Genomic DNA, 24,494 nt, shown 5'->3' on the forward strand with positions numbered 1-24,494 from the left:
TCTTAAATTCATTTTTCACTACTGCAAGGCCTACTCTCCTATTGGACAACAGTAGAGTTATCTTATCACATTTTGTAAGTGTCATTTCCAAATGGGAATAGGTAACCAGTTCATGTTTTGTGTCTCAGAATCTAAATGTAAAATCCTAACTTACGCTGGAGTCGAATTTTAAATTATAATTTTGAAAATACCACTTTTAGAAAGTTGCTATTTTCCTGCCTTAGCCATTTAGAACATGTAGCCTGTCTCTGGGTCACATGAATGGTTGTAGTTGACAGTTGGGCTTTGTGTATTCATGCAAGTTAGCCACACACAATAAAGAGCTTAGGTGTGCCTGGATAGGCCATCACTGGGAGGATGGGAGGAAGGAGCTAGGTCAAGCCTCACTTACATTTGAATAGGCTATGTCCTTTTTCCACACAGAGGGCTTCATACCCCCTGTAATTAGTCTGGAGCCAAGGCAGGGGTACAAGGCACGTATGCACTTCTTAGGAAGGCGTCATGAAGCATCTTCCTCACTTCAAAGGCAGAATTGGGTATAAATATTGAACCACAGACACCAACTCTTCAGTAAAGTTCATGACCTGTGGACTCTGCCAGGAAGAAGGTCTGTTGCGCTGCTTAAAGGACTGCCACTCTTTTGGACTGCTTCTCTGATGGGCTGCTGCCCTCTTGCCTGGGTGAGCACTGGACATGCATCTCTGAACTTAGGACTCTCGATTGTCTTTAAGGGCTAGTTCGCTGCCCTCTGTATCAAAAGCCTCAGAAACAAAGCAGGCTTCCATCCACCCTGAGCCCAGCACCTGGACTCGGCCTTCTTTGAGTCCTGACCTCCTAAGCGGTGCCACTCCAGCCCTGGAGCCTTGGAAGTGGGCCAGAAGGTGCTTCTGCCAGCCCAGATGTGGTCCCCATCAGAACTAGCACGAAGTGATGAGAAGTGATCCGAAGAGACCTGAAATCCGGCAAAGTCTTGCTGCACAGTTACCAGCCTCATCAGAACCAATGCAAAGTGACACACAGCCCCTTTTTCTCCGGCAAAGCAACGCTACGCGGCCTGCACACCAGGATTTAAGGTACCTTGTTCCGCGGTCCAAGCTTAGTCCCTGGAGCCGGCCCGCACTATATAGTGGTCAGCAGAGACAGAATATATATAGCCCTGATGAAGGCCCCAGAACCAATCGGGCTCCCAGTGTGGGCCGAAACATGTTGGTTTCAATACACTGGGATTATTTGAACAAATGTAATTAAAAAACAAGTATAACTATACTTCAGGTACCCTACCAATAAAGAAATTCTTTGGATATACCTAGAGGTATTTTTAAAATCTCTATTTTCATATGAATCCCTGCTTATCCAGCAATAATGTATCCAAGAAGTCCCATCTTTTTGGTTGAGTCTGCCCTGGTGGTACCAGCCTACCAGGGTGTCGATAGGCACCAATGATGAAGAATGTCACGATAAAGTGAGTGAGGCGTCTATTTCAATAGCTTTAGATACCCAGATAGACCCAGAAAGTAGTATCCATTCTAGATCCTACCTGGCTACCAATTAGATTTGAGTCATCTTGATCTTGATTTATTTATTAAATGTACTCTGTTTTTCTAAAATGATGTGTGATTTTCCTTGTGTTGTGAATTCACTTTATTACTGTTTGAATTGCTGCATAAATACTTTACACATTGCCTCTAACTTAAGCCTAGCTTCTCTGTGCCAAGCTACCAGAGGGTTGAGTACAGGTTAATTTGGTGTTTGCTTGTGCCTCACCCTGACAAGGATTGTTGGTCCTGCTTGCGTAGGGTTTCACCCCCTCAATGAGTAACCTAATTTCTTACAATGAGTCTGAGTGAATTGAGTGGAATTTAGAAAAGAGCTGCGCTTTTAAGGCTTTTTCAAAGGGTAAGTACGGATCATGAGCCCAAAGGGCAGTTGACAGGGAGGCTGATATCTTGGCTGCAGCGATGGAAAAAGTGCATCCACCAACGTGTTCTTGGCAAAACCTTGGAACCACTAATAATATTGCTTGCTAGGATCTAAGTGTGCAAGTGGGACCATACTGATGAAACCAGAGGTGGAGATAACATGGGAAAAACCATGAAAAGCCTGGAGCAAGGAGATTAAAAAATATTCAGTAGTGGGATAGGTAGGCAATGCAGGAATTTATGAGACTTAGAAGAGGCAGAACAGTTGGGAAGAATGAGAATGACATGATGAAAGCCTCTGGATATGTTGAACACCTGTAAGAATATACAAGCAGCACTCTTAGAACAATGTATTGAAATTGGCCAAGTGCCTCAGAATTGTTCCTATAATCACCCGATAATGAGGTTCTGTAGCGATCCAAACCCGTGTGTTCGGTATCGTAGTACTGACTCGATTTTGGTACCAGTGAACCGTAAATGATCCATTTAGTATGTGACAGTGTTTTCGCTGTGCTACGAGCATGGATTCACTGAGAAATAGGGCATTCTGTTGTAAATTCATGGCATCCATCTTAGATACGGCATCCAATTTTGTTTCTTGCCCTCACATAGTCAATAGACAAGCAATGACCCTGGCTGAATCACCTTGTTAAGGACACGTAAGCTTTAGTCCAAGGAAGCTGATGCTGCGTGACTAGGCAGAAGCTACCTCCCTTGCCTGAGGCCAATCATGCTATACTGGTTCTTGTGTTCGTTGGCCTGATCACGATTAGGAGGCCGAAGACAGTAGCCATGCCGTTTATGAGCCACAAGCATCTCTTATCCTACTTATCAATCTTTCACACCTGGCTCCGCTCCTCTCCTTCTGGGCTTTTACTATGGGGAGGATACAATTTTTATGATGGGGAGGATCGGTTGAAGAATGGAAAACTGACATGAAGACTTGATCGAACACTGGAGAATAATTATCGTTTGGTATATGTTTATTGTTTGTTTGGGATACCGGGCTAGGCATGAAAGATATTTTTGCAATGCTGCCTGAGGACACATTTGGTGTATTTAAGGAGCGACCCACTTTATACAATTCGATCGAACAGTCTCCTAGATTCTGCCTTTGTGTGGTTCCTACGACTTCTGTGTCCCTTCAGTAAATAAACCTTGGTCTCTCTGACGCCACCATCGAGAAGCCCGTGTCTCTGTTTATTTGTGCACCAAGGCAGGAAGGAACTCAGGGGTCTTTTGGGTGTTGTTTCCCTGACACCTCTGGACTCTAGGAAAGTCCAGAACCTCAATTGGCGCCCAATGTGGGGCGACGTCAACTGGTACCGGTACCGGTCCAAAGCCTGAAGATTCCGAGGAGCTTCGTGTGAAGATTCCGGAGGGGGGTACCCCGCTTCATCGATCCCTGTATGTCGTAAAAGTGGCCCGACGATCTCTTCCACGAGGGTTCCCGCTCCCAGACGGCTACAGAGGACCGCTGCCCTGACTGTCGCCCTGTCTTGGACCCGAGGTGCAGACCTTAGTACGGCGAGACGTAGGCAGGTTCTCCTTGGTGACGTCTTCGACATTTCAGTTAAGTATTAAGTGGGTCGCGCCCAGTTTGATTGCTCTTAGTTGCTCTTGTAAGGATTTAACACTGGTTGCTCTTGTTCGGATAATCCTTTTGCTCTCTGGGTACGTTTGTTTTGGATTTGTAGATTTTCATTGGTTGCTCTTGTTAAGATAATCTTTGGTTTGGTATTGGTTCATTTGGTAGGCCTAAGTTCTTTGCGCATTTTGGTTAGAATTTGTCTTTAGTTTGTAATGGCTAGCCGTAGTAATTGTTTCCTGTCCTGGTTGAGTTGCAGCAGGGATTCCCGGTTGGAGGACTCGTGTCCGGTTCCTCCGATCGGAACTCCTACACATGAGCTCTATTGTAAACATGGTGTGGGTCCTATCACTTATAATGGAGTGTGGGTCCGTTACACCAGGGAAGATGGTGTCCTTAGTTGGCCACCACATGGTAGCTTTGAAACTAAAATTCTAGACAATCTAGAAGTGAAGTTGTTTAAAAAGAAAGCCCGGCCGGCAATGTTTGATTCTTTTCGCTTTTGGCATAAAGAAGCTAGACAGAGAGAAATTAGAAAAATGAAGAAGGAACAGAAAGAGAAAGGGTTGACTTTAATGCAGTCTGCTAGGCAGTTGCATGTCAACGAAACTGAAAAAGCAATAGAGGTAGCGAATAGAGAACATAATTTGGCGATTGACAAGTGCTACCCTGCCTTGCCATCGTGTCCTGCTAAGCCAATAGAGGACTGTGAAAAGGATCCCCTGTTGTCTTACCTATTGAGATCACCTCCACCGTATGCACAGGGTATTACAGCACCACAGTTACCACCTGTTGTGCAACCGGCTGCTGGTCAGCCTGGAATAGTTGTCCCTTTTCCTTTGATTCAAGCTCCTATTCTTCCTGTGGTTAATGTTCCTTCGGCACCCCCTCTACCTGGGTTGCCTATTCCGCCTTTGCCTGACGTTTCGCAAACTGCTTCACCTACTACTTCTACCCCTACAATTTCATCTGCTCCAGCTTCCTTGTCCCCGAACTCTGTAAACATTCTGACTCCGCTTTCTGTTCGTCGGAAAATAACCGACTCTGTAACTAATATCTTAACTCCTCTCTACAGGTCTTTAATTAAGACACCCGTTTCTGACTCTACACAGAGACGTAGCCAGCTTCCTGGTCCCCAGGAACGAGGAATATTAGATTCGACAGCTCTTAGGTGGATGTTGAAAGCTGCGAAGTATGATGCATGAAGAGTGTTGGATACATTTATGCAATGGAATGAACCAACTCAGCGTTATGTCTTTGACGTGATGTGTTCCCTTTTGCGTGAGGAATGGGATGATGATGACTTAGATTCCGTTCCCGCTGACTTGATACATATTCAGAGAAGGTTCGCTACAGGAATGGTAATAGGTTCGGAAGTAAAGGAAGCGATAGAACTGATTCTAGCATACAGGTCTGATTCTCCTCTTCGAGCACCAAGGGACTCTGATGGTTCTCCGATTACTAGGAAGAAGCGAGGTCAGTATCCGATGAGGGAAGTTCCGCCGATATGGCGCGATGCAGTTCAAGCTGATGCGGCTAATAATATTTTAGCTGCTCCAGCACATTTCCATAGAGTGTGGATACACATCCCTTGGAAGCGGGCCGAGGTATTAGCAGTAAAACAGGCGTTGCCGGACCCGCGTAAGAATCCTGCTGGGTATTATAAAGAGTTAACCCAGACAGTTCAAGCATGCGTCATGAATTTGGCAGACATCGAAATGCTATTTGGCAATGTAGTGCCACAGCCTATATGGGCCAAAATTCGCCATGAGAATCACCAAGTTGCTTTAGGAGGTGATTGGCCAGCTATTGTAGCGGCAGATGCACAACAAGTTGGTGGTGCTAAACCTGAGCCTCTGATTGCCGCTTTGCCTGGCAGAATAATCAATTTGATGAAAACGCTGATGCCAGCGTTACGGGTCAACTGGGATAAATTATCAGCATGCAAGCAAAAAAAGGACGAAAGCGTCTCTGATTTCTTCACTAGATTTGAAGAGACCTTCGTAGACCACAGTGGGCAAGATATGAGTACTGAGGGAGGTCAGAGGTTGTTTGTCGACAAGTTTGTGTTTAATTTATTGCCTGAGCTTAGTAACAAGTTGAAGGATTCTGAGAGTGCATGGGCGGTGTCGACGACAGCACAGATACTCGCAACTGCTCAGTATTACGAAAATAGAGAAAAATAAGAGAAGGAAAAGTCAGAAAAGAAGACAAAAGACTTGAAAACTAAAGTTCTTTTGCAACAGGCGTATCCGCCTCGCTCGAATCAGTCAGATTCACAGCAACGACCCCAGTTTCAGCAACAGCCACAATTCCAGCAAGGGATGTCCCAAAGATTTGACTATGGTTTTCACCGACAACAGTTAGCATGGAATCAGTGTGCCTATTGTAAAAAGGAGGGTCACTATAAGAATGAGTGTCCAGTTCTGCACTCACAAACTAGTGGTGTCCCAGCTCAGAGAGGTCGTGGTGGGTTTATGCAAGCTCTTAGAGGTAGAGGACGTGGTACTATGCCTCCACAGGCTGATCGCCCATCTAATTATTTCGATCAGTGAAATGTACAATCTACACAATCAGGTAGATCTCCCCAATACCATGTTGAGGATTATTATGAACGTAGGGAAGAAGTTCAGCAAAGTGAGTACTAGGACAGCCACAGGCAGAGAGAGGGAGTAGTATCAGTTCCAGTTGATCAGAGTGGACCTTATGTCGCAGTAGCTACATCAGGCGTGATTGAACCGTTTCTGTTGGATACTGGTGCAGCAAAAAGTTCAATTATGCACGCGAAACTCCCTGGCGCACCTTTGTCTGGCTCAACGAACATTTCAGTAGGTTTCTCAGGCGCCCCTGTTCACAACCCTGTTTCTGGTCCTTTGTCAATTTCTGTTGGGCCATGTCAACTAGAAGCACCCCTTATTCTGATGACCGGTTGTAATGAGAATCTGCTTGGTTTAGATCTGTTGAAACGCCTGCATGCGACATTGTACTGTTCTCCTTCGGGAGTACAGCTGACGTTGGGTAAGAGAGTCATCTCTCCAATGTACTTGTCGATGGATAAGCTCCCACCGGAGCTGCGTTCTCTCCCTGATAATCTTTGGGTGACTGGTCCTAATGATGTAGGTCTTCTGGAAATTCCCCCTTATGTGGTGAGTCTGAAGGCAAATGTTAGATTCCCACGAATCCCACAGTATCGGATTTCAAATGAAGGTGAACGTGCGCTTTTACTGATCGTGCAAGATTTGATACAGAAAGATGTGATAGAAGAAACTAGAGGAAATGTCTGCAATAGTCCTGTTCTGCCGATTTTGAAACGCACTGACCCTTCCAAACCTCCAATCTACAGATTTGTGATTGACCTCAGAGAGGTTAATAAAATAGTGGTTCCACAGTTTCCTGTGGTCCCAGACATCCCTGCATTATTGACGTTGATTCCTGCCTCAGCTACATGGTTTACAGTGATCGACTTGAAGAATGCCTTTTTCAGCATTCCGATAGCCGAGGAAAGTAGGGATATTTTTGGTTTCTCCTTAGGTGGTCGTAGTTTCAGATTCAAGCGCGCCCCACAAGGTTATTGTGAAAGCCCTTCAATTTACAGCCAAGCATTAAAAAGTCAATTAGATGCTTTTGTACTTCCACCTGGTGCTGCTCTGATCCAATATGTAGATGATCTTTTAGTGGCTGCTGATGACAAGGAAACTTGCAAAATAGCTACAATTTCTTTGCTGCGTCATTTATCAGACTTACATCACAAGGTTTCACCTTCTAAACTACAATATTGTTGCCAAGAAGTGACCTGCTTAGGTCATCTTTTGTCAAAGGATGGAAGAAGGTTGACCCCAGAGAGAATCAAAGCAATTTCACAGATGACTGTACCAAGCACACAGAGAGAAGTGCGTGCATTTTTGGGTATTACATCATATTGCAGACAATGGATCCCACATTTTTCTCTCATGGCAAAACCATTGGTGGCTCTGACTGGAAAAGGTGTCCCGAGTCGTTTGCCATGGTCTGATGAATGTCAACAGAGCTTCTCGGAATTGCGTGATGCGTTGTGCTCAGCTCCTGTGTTAGGTACTCCTGACTACAGTAAGCCGTTTACACTATATGTCCATGAAAGAGAGGGATGTGCGTTGAGTGTCTTGATGCAACAATTTGGTGACAAGCAGCGACCTTGTGCGTATTTCTCATCCACATTAGATCCGGTAGCCAGAGCGTTGCCAAGTTGTTTGAGAGCTACAGCAGCAGCTGCAGTGTCTATTCGACAGTCTGCTGGATTGGTCATGAACAACATGTTAGTAGTCATGGTTCCACATGCTGTGGATACACTCATGAATCGAACGAAAACTCAGCACCTCACCAGTGCTAGACTATCAGGCTATGAGCTGACACTTTTGGCAAGTCACATTCAGATCAAGCGATGCAGCATATTGAATCCAGCAACGCTGTTGCCGACTACTCAGGAGTCGAGTGATTCAGAGCCCCATGACTGTTGTTTTAGAACTGAGGAAGAGACAAAAGGTAGGATTGATTTAAAAGATACTCCGTTACTAGATCCAGATGGTACTTTGTATGTCGATGGATCGTGTTTCAAGCTACAGACTGGTGATGTGACGGCTGCGTATGCAGTTACGACTTTGAGTACGGTTGTCGAGACTGCAAGAGTGAGTCAGAATTCTGCCCAAGCTGCAGAATTAATTGCATTGACAAGAGCGTGTATTTTAGCTGAGGGAAAGAGAGTGAATGTGTTTACTGACAGCCAGTATGCCTTCGGCGTAGCACATAGTTTTGGTCGCTTGTGGAAAGAAAGAGGTTTTCTCACGTCCCATGGGACTAAGATCCAACATGGACAGTTAGTCAATGACCTGTTGGAATCTCTGACCTTACCGAATGAAGTTGCGATTGTGAAATGCAGTGCACACCGGAAGATTACGGATGATGTTGGCCGTGGGAATGCGTTTGCTGATGAGGTCGCCAAAGGGACGGCCAAGAACATGATGAGCCGAATGTACGTTGCAACGTCTGCAAGATGGATTGCTGAATCAGGAATGTGTGAGAATACGATTGAAAGTGTGAAGGCAATCCAGAATGAAGCAACTGAAAATGAGAAGAATGCATGGAAGGAGAAAACGGGTAAAATGGATTCGAGTGGATGTTGGATTGATTTGTCTGAGCATCAGCGTTGGATGCTACCTGATGCGTATGTACTTGCGGTAGTCACTATGGCGCATGGAGCGGCGCACATCAGTTCGAAAGGGATCTGTAAGATGTTAGCTCCAGTATGGAAGAACGATGGAATTACTAAGTGCGCGGAGAGAGTGGTGAAAAATTGCATGGTATGCCTGATGCATAATCCTGGCAAGGGAACCCCAACCCCAGCTGGTCACTTTGCTCCCCCTTCTTGTCCCTTTGAAGTGATTCAGTTGGACTTTATCCACATGGACAGATGTAATAATCTCAAATATGTCCTAGTGGTAGTCTGTGCTTTTTCAAGATGGATTGAAGCGTATCCATTAAAGGATAACACTGCTATGTCCACTGACAAAATCCTCCTCAAAGAGTACTTCCCCAGGTATGGTATGCCACGGATTGTATGGTCGGACAATGGAAGTGAGTTCGTAGGGAAAGTTATGCAGAGTGTGTGTACGGGTTTGGGAATTAAGCAAAAATTCCATAGTGCGAATCACCCACAGTCAGCAGGTTTGGTTGAGGGGTACAATGGTACCTTGAAGCTAAAACTTGCTAAAATCCAAGCTTCCACTGGTTTATCTTGGCCAGACGCACTGCCTTTGGCTTTATTGTCCACCAGAGCGACTGTACACTCTCGAGTAGGGCTTAGCCCATATGAGATTGTGTTTGGTCGCCCTGCTAATGTCTGGGGAGTCCCTAGGCCCAAGGAGTTCAAACAGATCGAATATCCAATGTTGATTGATTACCTTTTTGACCTGACTGCTAAATTGAGTCTTATTCACCAACAGGTATTTGAATCCTTGCCTAAGCTGCCAGAGAGTCCAGGTCACACATTGAAACCCGGTGATCTGGTTGTGGTGCGGAACTTTGGATGGACCCGGAACCTCCAGCCAAGATTCGTGGGTCCGTTTCAGGTGCTCCTGGCCACAAGAACTGCTGTACTCCTGGCTGGCAGGAAAAATTGGGTGCACGCTACCCATGCGAAGCGTGTGCCTCTCCCACTCCCCTACGACAACTGGGTTAGACAGGGATTTGGTGTATCCGAGACAGAACCTGTTCCTAGGCTTATCCCATTCAGTGATGCAGAGTACATGACGGACAAACGATCTGAAACACAGAACTCTGATACTGCACCAGGAACTGTTCCTTTGAACCCTGAACAGAGTGTTGTACAAAGTGAACATTTGCCACCTGTGGATTTGAACATTACTGCACCTCCAGATCAGCTGTTTCAAGATCAGACAAGACCCGGAAAGTACAGATATAACCTACGTTCTCATTCCATGAACCAATAACATTGCATAATCACCTTTCCGTGTGAAAACTGTTTTGATCTTATCACATTGCATTCAGTCAGGAAGTTTGCTCTATAATTATATTTTGTCCTTTTGTTTTTGTTGTTCTCTTGCCTTGCCATCTGGGTTGCCGTAGGGTCGTAACGTGTGCCTTGTTTTAACTTGCAGGGGGCCAGACACAAAGTCGGTCTCTTCTGTTTATTTTGGGAACTCCCAGGGTAAACAGAGTCAATTTTTCAACAGGTACAAACCATCCGTTGCGAACGATTGTAGAAGATGGAGCTTCCTGAACTGCGACGAGCTAACGTCATAAATGCTCGTAAGACAAAACTGTATGAAATTTTGCATAGCAAATGTTTCATGATGCAATGCGCTCTGACCTTTCTGATTGTTTTAATAACTTTGGTAGGCGGAATCGTTTTTGGTATCCAATTGATTTTTGCACCTGTCACATCTACAGTGCCTCCCCATGTTTCTGTTTCTCCGACTGTTGTTTCTCTTCATTCTTTTCACCCTTTTCCTGCACACGAGCAAGCTCGACGCTCTGAGTTTATAAATAACACTTTCATTCAGCTCTTGCACCAACACCAACTAGTAGTAAATACAACGAACTGCTGGGTGTGTGGTCTGATACCACATACCATGAACAAGGGTATCCCCTATCTGGTTCTGCCCTTTAGTTATAATGGATCATTTTGGGCATTTCAGACCATGTTCGCCTATGCTCTAGAGACCTATCCCCCGCGACCTCCGCGTTCCACTAGGTATAACTCTGCTAATAGAGCCTTGGTAAAGGGAATTACTGACATGGTTAGAGATGTCAATAACACTCCGTTTATTCCCAAGGATGAGTTACGAGTTTATATGGGTTGGAATGGTACGGAGTATGGCATTAGTTTGGGTGAAAACAAGCGTAAAAGCTCGACTCCGATTTGGGTCGTACCCCACCAAGGTCAGGTCGGTTTACAAGGGAATGGGAGGAATCCGAGAGCTCGACTAGGGAAGAGTGACTGTATTGAAACGTACGTTTTTCCATCACAGTCTTCCCCTGCATTCTTAGCTGCTAAGGGTACCTATTTTGTCTGCAAAGACAGAGCATATACATGGCTGCCTGCTGACTTTTCAGGCTCATGTTATATTGCCCGACTATTACCTCCGACATACACTGCTGCACCGGATTATCACAAGACTAGAGTTGTGAGAGGTGTCTTCGACAAGGAAGATACAGCTGGCCAAGAAGCAGGAGACTTTTTCAAAGGTTTCCTTCCATTCTGGGGGCCCATGGCCAATAGTAGGAACTTGCGTCAACTAACACGGGTAGTTGAATCCACCATTACTGAAACTGCTGGTGCCCTTAGTAACCTGACAGCTAAGCTTCAAGCGGATCGCCTCATGACGTTGCAGAACCGTATGGTCCTTGACGTATTACTTGCAGATCAAGGTGGAGTATGTAAGATGATCCAATCGAGTTGCTGTGTCTTTATCCCAAATAATGCGCCAACAGTATATGAGGCCATTTCTAAGTTACACAAGATCACTGACTCTATTCATGTAGACAAAGGTGATTGGTCACTGATGGGATGGTTCTGGAATCTGTTATCTGCGTGGGGATGGAAGGTTCTGATAGTCATTGGTGTTTTGTTGATATTTTTATTCTCATGCTGTCTCATCGTTCAGTGTGGTCCTGCCTTATGTGGCCTTTGTGCTGCAACATGCGTAAGAAGACCACCTGTTTTAGGAGATACGCCACGGGATAGAATAATGCTCCAACAACATATCAGTGACCTGATGAATCTAGAGATGGATTCTGACTAGAGTAAGTTATTGCCTATGTAAGGGCAAAAGGACGGTCTGAGGTTCTGTAGCGATCCGAACCCGTGTGTTCGGTATCGTAGTACTGACACGATTTTGGTACCAGTGAACCGTAAATGATCCATTTAGTATGTGACAGTGTTTTTGCTGTGCTACGAGCATGGATTCACTGAGAAATAGGGCATTCTGTTGTAAATTCATGGCATCCATCTTAGATACGGCATCCATTTTGTTTCTTGCCCTCACATAGTCAATGGACAAGCAATGACCCTGGCTGAATCACCTTGTTAAGGACACGTAAGCTTTAGTCCAAGGAAGCTGATGCTGCGTGACTAGGCAGAAGCTACCTCCCTTGCCTGAGGCCAATCATGCTATACTGGTTCTTGTGTTCGTTGGCCTGATCACGATTAGGAGGCCGAAGACAGTAGCCATGCCCGTTTATGACCCACAAGCATCTCTTATCCTACTTATTAATCTTTCACACCTGGCTCCGCTCCTCTCCTTCTGGGCTTTTACTATGGGGAGGATACAATTTTTATGATGGGGAGGATCGGTCGAAGAATGGAAAACTGACATGAAGACTTGATCGAACACTGGAGACTTACAAATAATTATCGTTTGGTATATGTTTATTGTTTGTTTGGGATACCGGGCTAGGCATGAAAGATATTTTTGCAATGCTGCCTGAGGAAACATTTGGTGTATTTAAGGAGCGACCCACTTAATACAATTCGAACAGTTTCCTAGATTCTGCCTTTGGTGGTTCCTACGACTTCTGTGTCCCTGCAGTAAATAAACCTTGGTCTCTCTGACGCCACCACCGAGAAGCCCGTGTCTCTGTTTATTTGTGCACCAAGGCAGGAAGGAACTCAGGGGTCTTTTGGGTGTTGTTTCCCTGACACCTCTGGACTCTAGGAAAGTCCAGAACCTCAATAAGAAGAATGGGAAGGAAAAAAGGATGAATTCTGTGTAGGAAAATGAATAGCAAAAAGAAGAAACTTTGTTCAATTGTGCTGAGACAGATGTTAGTTAAAAATGCAACTTAAGTTCCACAAACAGTATGTGTAGAGGTCCTAGTTGAGTAGGCCATAAATTATCCAGACGACGTTGTTAGAGTTGTGGCCAGAGAAAATTAAGATATCCCTTTTTGTCTTGTCTATATTAGATGTGGGCGAGTTTTAGAATTTCTGGAAGATGGAAATAGAACTTACAGAATTGTGATGGAGCAAAAAAAGCTGCTTATTATTATCAGTGTAGCACATACATATTAGGCTGTACTAACAAATAAGTTCTGTCAAGAACAAAGAGATTGAAATGCATAGGGTTTAAGTATGAGCCCTCGGGTACTCCAAAAGAGATGTGTTTAAACTCTGACTGAAATGGGGCACAATACACTGTTTGTGCTTTGTGTGAAAAGTAGGAGGACTTTATCCAGGTTACTGCCTGGCTGAGTAGCCTCACCCTTATTAGCCAATCCAAAGCCACTGATTGGAGATCGTAGCACTGCTCTGGACAGGACCAACAAGACAGGTGTGTGTGACTTCCTTTGGTCTGAAAGCATTTGAGGATCATCAACAGCAGAGACCAGAGCCATCTCTGTACTATGGGATGGTTTAAAAAGGAATTGTCCAAAGTCAATGAAGACACACACAATATCAAAATGGATACTAGCATACAAAATCTAATCACATGAAACCAGTCCAGATGGAACTCCACTGGTTCTGCATAGCCTTTACTACGCCACTCGTCTCAAAGCTCCTCCTTACCTCACAACTCTTCATACTAATACTGGAAGAAAGAGAGGACTTTGGAACAAAAATTCTGTATTCTTGCAAAGTTAGGTCTTGAGTATGATCTTGGCACTGAAGCAGCTATTCTGTGGTGACTCTTCCAGCTTCTGGATCTTCTTTATTTTGTCCACCATAACCAACATTAACTTACTCACCCTCAGCTAACTTCTAAAAACCAATCTTCCAATGACCCCTTGTGGACTCCGCTCCTTTGCTTCCTACCATGTTTCGTATGCTAGTATCCTTTTTGACATTGTGTGTGTCTTCATAGTTATTTGTAAAGCATACTTATGCCTTCTCGGAAAAATGGCACTATAGAAGACTTCAAATAAAAAAGAATGAAATAATATAACAATCATGAGCACACATTCCTTCCTCATTTTTTAAAGGTCAAAACCAAATTCTACCTAGAGTCATATGCTTATCTTTCTTCATACTGATTCTGTTTGAAAATGGAAAATGTGGTTTTCAGTAACAGTGGTAGCAACCTAGTTAAAAAGTAAATGCAGCAATACTGCCTCTTCAATCTGTACTTGTGTAATGCTCAAAGCTAACAATGTCTGTAAATTATTTTCAACAAAGCTACTGGGCTCCTTCAATTCAGACCCTAAATGCAATTTCTTTTGTTTTAGTGTGAAGCTAGGAAGATGTCCATGCCCTGCCTTAATAAAATAAGCTGTTTTATTGAAAATGTGCATTGATTTATGCATTTTGGATAGTTTACTGTAATGCCTGATTGGAAGATGTAATACAGAGGTCTTCAAGTCCCCAGGAGGGCCTGAATTGATCTCAAGGGTAGGGTTTTCAATGCACTAGCCAAGAGCAGCATCAAGCTGAAAAAAAATATATATTTTTAATCACCCATAGCATATTTTGGTATTTGGACTAAATATGGAGATGTACATATCAGGAGACTGCATATCATCACAATGTCATCGATGTACCTACCAAAAAATATGACATTGTTGATCCACTTTTGCGAGCCTGGTCCCCAGGCATGCTCCGTCTCATACAAACCCATAAAAAGGTTTGCATAAGATGGAGCAAACCTGGATCCCATAGCTGTACCCTGTTTTTGCAAGAACCAGAGTCCATTATGCAGAAAGACATTCATTGTTAAAATCATACGTGACATTTCCAAAAGCATGTCGAATGTTCCGGATGTTAACTTCATATACATAATATACAAGCATATCTTGATTTTAATAAGACACTCTAAAATGGCGCTTAAATAGTTCCTGTAACCAACACCGACCTAAGATGGCGCTTCTGTTTGTGATCTTGTCTTTTTATATATTACCTACGATACTGACCCAAGATGGCGCTTATTTTCGTAAATCGATTCTTTAAAAAATACTGCCTATGATAAATTACAAATGACATGTATTCTTTATTAACATCAAATGCTGCCCAGAAATAGTTACATAGTTGTACATCGTTTGTGAGGAATCTCGTTTTTTGCAATATACTAGAGTTAAAAATGCCCCTACAAGATGGCGGCTGTTTATTCGATCAATCTTGACCTAGTTTGGTTCTAAACTCGCTACAGGTGACCGACAGCGTGGGCTATTTAAAGCGAGCAACTTTGACGTTCCATTATCGTATGGACCGCTTGATGAAGGGACCTTGCTCCTGAATACAAGTAAGCACAAGTTGATAGGTGTGCTTTAGATGTTTGGATGTCTTATTAATAGGCGAGAATTTCTTATGCCTTAATGCTTTGTTTCTTGCGTGGGTCTTTTTTTTAAGACTCTTGGCTTAGATTGGTGCAACTAAGATTCCTTAGCGTAAGAACTATTTTATTCACAAAATTGTGCCGTTTTTTGATCATAGGCAAGTAATTACTATGCGGGAACCATTACATTTTTTACGCAGGGTTAGACAATTGTATCTTTATGTTGAGACTTATATGTCATCAGCATATATATTTCTTGATTTTATGCATCCTTATATTATTGACCATAACTTGGGTCAGTCACCCTATGTGTGAGACCTTTATCCTTTACGTTTAAAAAATCTAAAAATATTTTAATTTGAACAAAATATTTTTCCTTTTTTTTACAGTTCAGATATAACTATTTCTAAAACCCAGACAGGGTGAAATTACACTGAGAGCTTCAGATTAATCGACTAAAACTATACGGTATGCACTGCTCATTTTTGAATGGCGGATTAACATAAAATAAGACCAATTGTTAATATAATTGATAAGTCAGTACACTTTATATATATATCTGTTTCTATACTTTATATTTTAAGGTAATCTATTATTTTGGCTGATTAAAGGGAGCTTTGGTCACAGACCTTAGTTCTGAGGAGGAACAAGACTAAGCTCCTTTATATCTCAAATCTGGTAAGATTGCGTGCTGTACTAATGGATCAAATATTCAGTCCTGAAAGAAAATAAATGTATTTTAGTTTCCTATAAGTTGCTAAAAGAGACATTTATATCAATCTTGATATGTTAAACACTGTTTAAAAATACTTTATCCACCAAATATCTATTGTTACTACCAGAATGCTTTTGCCCCATTGCTGAGATAGGAAGTAAATCAAGACAGTGATTTTAGATAGATGCCTTCTGTCCCATCTGTGAAAAACCTAAACTGTGAAGGTGAATATAAACGAATGTTCATTAGAAAAGATGCACTTTTTAGGTAGCAGTTCTCAGGTCCAACACATGTTAAATAAAGGCATGATGACTACTGATTCAGCAGGTTTAGAGTTAATGATGTTTGTCGTTTATTTATACAAACATGGGTAGCTATTGACGGGCACATTTAATACACATGCACACCAAGCCATTCAAAGGGGATTCGACAAAAATTCAACCAAAACTATGTAAGAAACCCCCCTCACGGTTAATAAAACACACATCCACTGCCGGATGTGTAATACTTTTTATTTTACTCTCTGGAAAGGGGACGAACATCACTTGAGAGTCACAGCGCGCTCCTGGCAGAGCCCAATGCTGTGTTACACCCACCATTGCCTGCCGAGTGCCACACACCTCTGTGTTGTATTCCACCAGCTAGTGCATATGCTATGACACTCTCTAGCCCATGTGCACTGTAACACCACCCCGTGAATATGTCATGCCACACTTGTCTTCGCACGGGTTATATTGCCCCATCTAACGTGCCTTCCTCGATGCCTATGTTATAACGCACAGTGCTATGCCATACATATTACAATCTGGGATCCATATCTTTCTCACAGTGCATATGCAACGTTACACTCCCCAGCACATATTTTATATTACAACTTTAGAGACTAGTTAGGTTACACAACACAGCCCTGTGCATATTACACTCCAAGGCGCACATCGCATAGCACGCGCTAATTCCTGTGCTATCTCGCGCTCTCCAATGAATCTGTCATGGCGCACAATGTATTGCATATTATATTTCACACCCGGTTCATCTTATATCACACTTTTTGGTGCATAGTTTATACCATACACTATATCTAGTTTTCATTTTCAATCGTGCTCTCAGGACTATGTTCTATATACCACTGTGTTCACCTACCCTTTTCACGGGCATTACATTTTGCGATAGGGGGTGGAGGGTCCGGGGGTGTTTCTGCCAAGTGAGCCCGGAGTCACAGTCACAAACGTCCTCTTCTTCCTGAATAAAAGTGAGATTATGCTGCATACTTGTTCATATTTTAAGTAGTTCGCACAGACACACATTTTAAAAACAATAAAGTTCCTAATACCTGCCTTCTCTGAACAGTTAGCTTGCTGCCCCATCCCCCTCCTCCCTATCCTCTGTTGTGTGAATCCATGGACTAGCCTCCTCCCTCCTGCCATGCATGGTCTGATGTGCTGCCACTGCCCTCAATTTAGTATGATGTACCAGTCCCCTCCTCCTGCCCTCCATTGCCCAATTCTATGCCCCATCATTGACCTCCTGCTTAAACTCTGTGCTTAGCTTGCTGCCCCTATTCTCCTTCCCCCTGCCCTCCGATGTCTTTGTGCATGCCCCTGCTCCATCCTTTTTGCCCACCTTGTTCCATGGACCTGCCACTCCTATCTACTCTGAGTGTTCTGTTGAGCTGCCACTCCCCTCCCACCTGCCTAGCATTGTCAAATGACTGTAACCTGTCCCTGCCACCTCCACCATGCCTGTCCACATGCCATGCCTCTATCCTCTTCCTCCTGTCCTACATGGTCCATTGTACTGCCACACCCTTCTGCCCTCCCTGGTCTGTTGTGCTGCAACTGCTCCTCCTGCCTGCCCCGTGCGGTCTGTTGTGAGGCCCCTTCCCCTGAACTTTCTTGTCTGTGCACAGGTCCTGACCCTCCCTTCTATCCTCCATCGTCCTTTGTGCATGCCCCTGCACCCTCCTTCTTGCCCATCATAGCCATTGTGCTGCCACTAACCCTCCCACTTGCCATGCATGGTCTTCTGTGCTGCCATGGCCCCTCCCACCTTCCCTGTGAGGTCAGTTAGCTGCCCCTGACCCCCTCCCACCTTCCCTCCATGGTCTGTGTGTATGCCATCACAGTCTCACTGTTGCTCTTCATGGTGTGTCTTGCTTCTAGTGCCCATCCTGCCTGACCTCCATGGCTATCTTGCTGCTCCTGCCCTACCCCCTTGCCCCCAGCCCTCTGTTTACATGTGCAGACCCCTACTCCCTCCCTCCTGGCTTGTCTGTTCCATTGTAATGCCCCTGATCCGTCCCTCCTGCCCTTTATGGTCTGTTATGCTGCAGCTTTCTCTCCTGTCTGTCCATTATGGTCAGCTAGCTACCATTGCCTCTTGCCCCTCTGTTCTCTGTTGTCCATAAGCATGGTCCTGTCCCCTCCCTCTTGCTTTCTATGGATTGTTGTGCTGCACTCCCCTCCCGCATGCCCTGTGTGGTGTATTGTGCTGCTGCAAACCCTGATGCCTGCCCTGCAGGGTCAGTTTGGTGCACCTCTCCATGTCCCTCCTGCCCTCTGTTATCCAAGTCCATGTCCCTACCCCATTTCCTTCCATGATCCAATGTACCATACTTGCGAACATTTTGAACTTGGTAAGAGGGAGATTTTGAAAAAAAACTGGGGTATTGATTTTCCCCTTTGAGTTACATTGAAAAAGAGGAGATTGTAGACAGGAGACAGATCAAATAAAGCCCATTTGAGCTTAAAAACATTGGACGTTTCCTGGCTGACTTGGGTCTGTTGGCACATATGGTTGTACTACCATTGCCTCTTCCTTCTGCCCACAATGGTCTATTACATTGCCACAGCCTCTCTTGCAAGTCCTGTTTTGTTGGTTTGTTGCCCCTGCCCCCCTTTCCACTGCCCTCCATAGTCTGCTGTGCTGCCACGGCCCTTCCTGCCTGCTCAGTGTGGTTAAATTGTTGCCTTTGCACCCTCCTACCTGCCTTCAATTTTCAGAGTCCGTGCCTCTGGCCTCTGCCTCTCAACAGTATCCTAATGAACAACTAGATTGCTAACATTCTATATTTATTACAAAAGTGTGGAACGCCTGACGTCATCTTGATGTAATCAAAACTGTAATACCTAGAGCATTTCCTTTAGAAATTACATATATGAGAGGGTCTTATTGGCATCAAAATTATGGTTACTGCTCTAAAAGACTAAAATAAGGACATATTTTCTGAGTTTTCAAATAGCGACAAAGCATTTTAAAATTATTTGTTATCTTTATGTTTTTTTATCCAGTTGACCACTTGATTAAATGTTGCACTTAGGGGAGAGGATGTGGTGTTACTTCCAGAACTGCAGACTTTGCAACTGGGGAACCAGGTTGGAGTTTCTGCTTCAGCTCGACATTCTGTGATTCTGGTCAAATCACTTAGTCTCCCCATGTCTACAACCAAAATGAATTTGTTCTTGTGTGATGTAACCAATGCTCATGTAAAGCACTCCAATACCTGACAAGTCTGCACTATATAACACTGCAAAAACACAAAATAATAAGTGTTTTGCACACTTCTGTCATTGGGCTATATTTGGGCTACGTCTGGGTGATTTTGGGCTACATTTGGGCTCTTTTGTCTCCGGTGGCCATCTTGGGAGATTTATTTGTTATGAAGTTTCCTAATTTCCTCATGTACTGCAGTCTCCTCAGTAGGAAATGCTTTCAGTTTTTTACTTTGATTCCATCATGAAGGTATTCAGATATGTCACACATTTGCCATAAATTCTGAAAGTTAGTTCTCTAGTTGCTCATTAGATCACTGTAGTAAAACTACTATTCACCATGGAAGTCTGCTCCTGGTATTAAAAGTGCATGTTTCAGTCTGCATGTCAGAATTTTTTAATGAAATAGAAGAGGATTTGAGAAGTCACTCAACATGTGCCCTCATTTTCTTTCTTCAGCATTAATCATAATTTCTATGGCAAAATGAACCCCCTCATTGTGTTCCTTTTTAATTTAAGTGTTACCAGTTTATTCCAATCAAGATGGCTTCAGGTGTGCCATACTTTTGTCATAATGAAGACAGTAAGCGCTCTAGTTGTTTTTAAGAACACTCTGGGACATTCTGTCATTGGGCTATACTTGGGCTACATCTGGGTGATATTTGGGCTACATTTGGGCTCTTTTGTCTCTGGTGGCCATCTTGGGAGACTTATTTGTTATGAAGTTTCCTAATTTCCTCATTTACTGCAGTCCCCTCAGTAAGAAATACTTTCAGTTTTTTACTTTGATTCCATCAAGAAGGCATTCAGATGTGTCACACATTTGCCATAAATTCAGAATGTTAGCACTCTTTTTGCTTATTAGATCACTGTAGTAAAGCTACTGCTCACCAGGGAAAACTGCTGCTGGTATTGAAAGTGCATGTTTCAGTCTGCATGTCAGAATTTTTTAATGAAATAAAAGAGGATTTCAGAAGTCAAAATGTGCCCTAGTTTTTCTTTCTGCAGCACTAATCATATGTGTTATGGAAAAATGAACCCCCTCATTTTGTTCCTTTTTAAATTAAATGTTTTAAGAGTTACCACTTTAATCCAAGCAAGATGGCTTCAGGTGTGCCATATGTTTATCTTAAGTTGGACTGTTAGCGCTCTAGTTGTTCTTTGGAACACTCTGGGAAGCTGCAGTAGAACACAAAGGAATCAACTGACAGTCTCTGCCCTTGTTGGATGTACATGTTTTACTGAGAATGTCAGACTTCATTCTCACATGACTGAGAAAGATAATGTGAATTTACAGAAAATAAGCTCTCAGTTTAGCTTATAGATCACCTTCCAAACCTCTGTGGGAAAAGCATGAGAAAATATTTTTTTCTCAATGATGATATCCCAGCAGAAGGCTTTTTCACATGGTGAAATCACCTTAGAACATACCACAATTCCTAAAATGAGTATGGTACCATCAACAAATAATTTATAATGTAACTAAAGTCTTAAAACCTTCTAATAACTGCAATGCTTTTTAATGAGGTGCTATCATGTATATTGGTCCCAAGATGGCTGCCAACACCTCTTGGATGAAGTGCTGACAGCCAATCAGATCTCAGGATGAGATGTGTGGTTAGGCTCCGCCCACATATATATATATAATTTTACTTTTGATTTTCTCAGGAACTACTGAACAGATTGACACCAGACCTGCAAAAGGCACTTCCCTGAGCTGAGGACTAACTCTCTGCCACATTTCAAGTAATTCTGTTCAGCCGTTCGGGTTGTACCTTGGACTAAAGGTCCCTATGGAAAATTGCATGGGGAAAACGCGTTTTGGGACCCCCCTTTTTTCTCAGCCCCCGCATGACGAATCCCCCGAGACTTTAAGGGTAGGAGCGGAGCGCCCCACCTATTTTGAAAATTTCACGACGATTCGTCAACCGGCGCCAAAGTTATTCAAAATAGAATGTTGCGGATTTCCTATGGAAACACGGTCCTAACTATAACTATCTACTGGCGACCACCAGTAGATAATATATATATATATAGGGTTTTCTGCTACGATAAGCAAAACACGCACTCAGAAAGGTACAGCTAGTGGGAGTTTATTCACAAGGTAACGCTACGCGTTTCAGCACAAAAGTGCCTTGATCACGTGTGATCAAGGCACTTTTGTGCTGAAACGCGTAGCGTTACCTTGTGAATAAACTCCCACTAGCTGTACCTTTCTGAGTGCGTGTTTTGCTTATCGTAGCAGAAAACCCTATTGACTCTAACTCGGCGGTGGGATTGGCCGAGTTTAACACACCACCTGACAATGGGATATGGATCCCGGAAACGAATCCTCTGGTGAAGTGACTGAATATATATATATATATATATATATATATATATTATTATTTTTTTTTTTTTTTGGGCCCGGAAAATAAATATAATTTGATCAAACTGGATCGGTGTGGCTCGTGCTTGAAGAATTGGAGAAGCTTGCTGGTAGATATATATATATATATTTCCTACTGGCAGTCGCCAGTAGGTAGTTATAGTTAGGACCAAGTTTCCATAGGAAGAACATTTTTTGTTTTGCTTATAACTTTGTCTTCGTTTGATGCATCATCATGACATTTTTCAAACTAATTCTTTGTTCATAGCAGCTCCTCTGTTGAAAGTTTGAGGGTGATTCATCAAGGGGGGCTGAGAAAAAAGGGGGGGTCCCAAAACGTGTTTTCTCCATGTTCATTTCCACAGGAAACTTTAGACAAGGCTACAGGTCAAATGGGTGAATGGAATTACCCCAAATTTGGCAGGGAGAAGGGTCGTGGTCTAGAAAACATGCTTTTGTTTATTTGGTGTAAATCCGTTTAGTAGTTTTGGATAAATATCGAAATTTACAGATATCGATATTTGGGAATTCTTTTATCTGATTGGCTGAGGCGTTACGAGCACGATCTTGCCGCTTATTGGCTGCGAGAGGTGCGAGCAGTTGGAACTAGGAAGTGTTGGCAGCCATTTTGTGATTCTGTCAAAGCGAGTAAAGGGAAAAAAGGGTGAAAAAAGTAGGAAAGAGGAGGGTAGGAGCACTGTAACCTCTGTGGGGTGTTTAGGGTGTGTTATATAGGGGGTGTGAAGCGAAATACTGATTCCTATCGGTCTGAAAGTGCGAAATTAAGTGAGGTATTGCCTAGAGTCTGCTGCTGCTAAGGTGATCTGCTGCGGGACTCTGGGATTAAAGCGTGAGCCCAAACTGTGTGTCTTATGTTGTGAAGTCAGGTGCCCTCTCCGTTGCACTACACCTGTGGAAGTAGTGTCAGCATGTGTTTATACCTACTAGGACAAACTACTGACCCCTACTGGTCTGAAAGTGCTGGGGTACGGAAAATATGTGAGATATTGTCTAGAGTCTCATGCTGCTAAGCAGAGCTGCTGCCGGACTCGGGGATGAAAGCGTGAGTCCAAACTGTGTGCCCTATGCTGTGAAGTCATGTGCTCTGGCCGCTGTTCCACATCTGTGCAAGTAGTGTCAGCATGTAGTTATACCTACTTGGAGGAACTTTTGTTTCAAATATTGTAAGTTGTGTATGGTGTTTAGGGGGTGTTATACAGTGAGAGCAAAGGTAAATTTGCGCGTATCAAATCAATTTGGTATTTGGAAAGTGCAAACTACTCACTCGTATGGGTCTGATGGCGCTGTGGGCGTAAGATGAGCTTCTACCAGACTCGGGGATAAAGGCACTGAACTACTGACCCCTACCTGTCTGAAAGTGCAGGGTACAGAAATTAAGTGAGGTATTGCCTAGAGTGTTATCCTGCTAGATTGAGCTGCTGCTGGACTCGGGGATGAAACCGTGAGCCAAAACTGTGTGTCCTATGCTGTGAAGTCATGTGCTCTGGGCGCTGTACCACACCTGTCCAAGTAGTGTCAGTCATATTTTATACTTAGTAGGAGAAAGTTTTGTTTGGAACACGGTAATTTGTATATAGTGCTTAGGTGGTGTTATACAGGGAGTGCGAAGGTAAATCAATACGGTATTTGTAAAGCGCAAACTACTCACCGCTCTGGGTCTGAAGGCCCTGGAGGCCGGCGTGGAAATTATGTGAGTTATTAAGTGAGTTATTGCCCAGAGTCACATGGTGCTTAGCTGAGCTGCTGCCAGAGCAGGGGATTAAACCGTGAGCCCTGTGCTCTGAACTCATGTTTTCTGGCCGCTGCGGCACACCTGTCTAAGTAGTGTCAGCATGTGTAAATACGTACTAGGAGGAAGTTTGTTTTAAACAGTGTGACGTCTGTAGGGTGATTGCGGGGTGATAGGGAGGGAGTGTGAAGTTCAATTCTTCCATTTCCAATCAATCCAGTATTTGTAAAGTGCAAACTACTCACTCGTACGGGTCTGCAGGATATGGGGGCTGGCATGGAAATTAAGTGGGCTATTGCTCAGAGTCACATGGTGCTATCATGAGCTGTCGCTAGAGTCGGTGATCAAAGCGAAAGCTCTGTGCTCCAAAGTCAGATGGTGTGGCCGCTGCGCCACAGCTGTGTGGAGAATACATTTTGGCGAGGGTGCAGGAGTTGCCATTACCTGGCCGTAAAATAGCGGGAGTAAGTTGTCAGTTATAAGGCAGCTCTGAAAAGAGCTCTTGTGTTTATTAGTTGGAGCTACATATAAGTGCAGATGCACAGCTTCAGGTTATTCAGAAAAACTAGATTTCCCTGATCAGTGAAGTGTACTCCATCACTTCTGTAGATATCAGTCATATCAAAACGCATGTTGTTGTTGTAGATCGACCCCATTCTATGGTCTCTGAGGTATGCAGACACAGATTTGTTGAAATTCTTCCTAGATTTTTCAATCTGAGGACAAAATTGGTTTGACCATTTCCACTTCTGTCTTTGGCATATATTGGAATATACAAAGACAGTTTGAGGCAAAAGCAACATCAATTGTTGAAAGGTGTGCATCATTAGCCTTTCCAAACCTACCCCAGTCAATGTGCCTAGGTCGTTTCCACCACAATGCACAATCATGAGGTCAGGGTGTTGGA

Source organism: Triturus cristatus, chromosome 5_2 (assembly GCF_964204655.1).
Source record: "Triturus cristatus chromosome 5_2, aTriCri1.1, whole genome shotgun sequence".
Taxonomy (NCBI): Eukaryota; Metazoa; Chordata; class Amphibia; order Caudata; family Salamandridae; genus Triturus; species Triturus cristatus.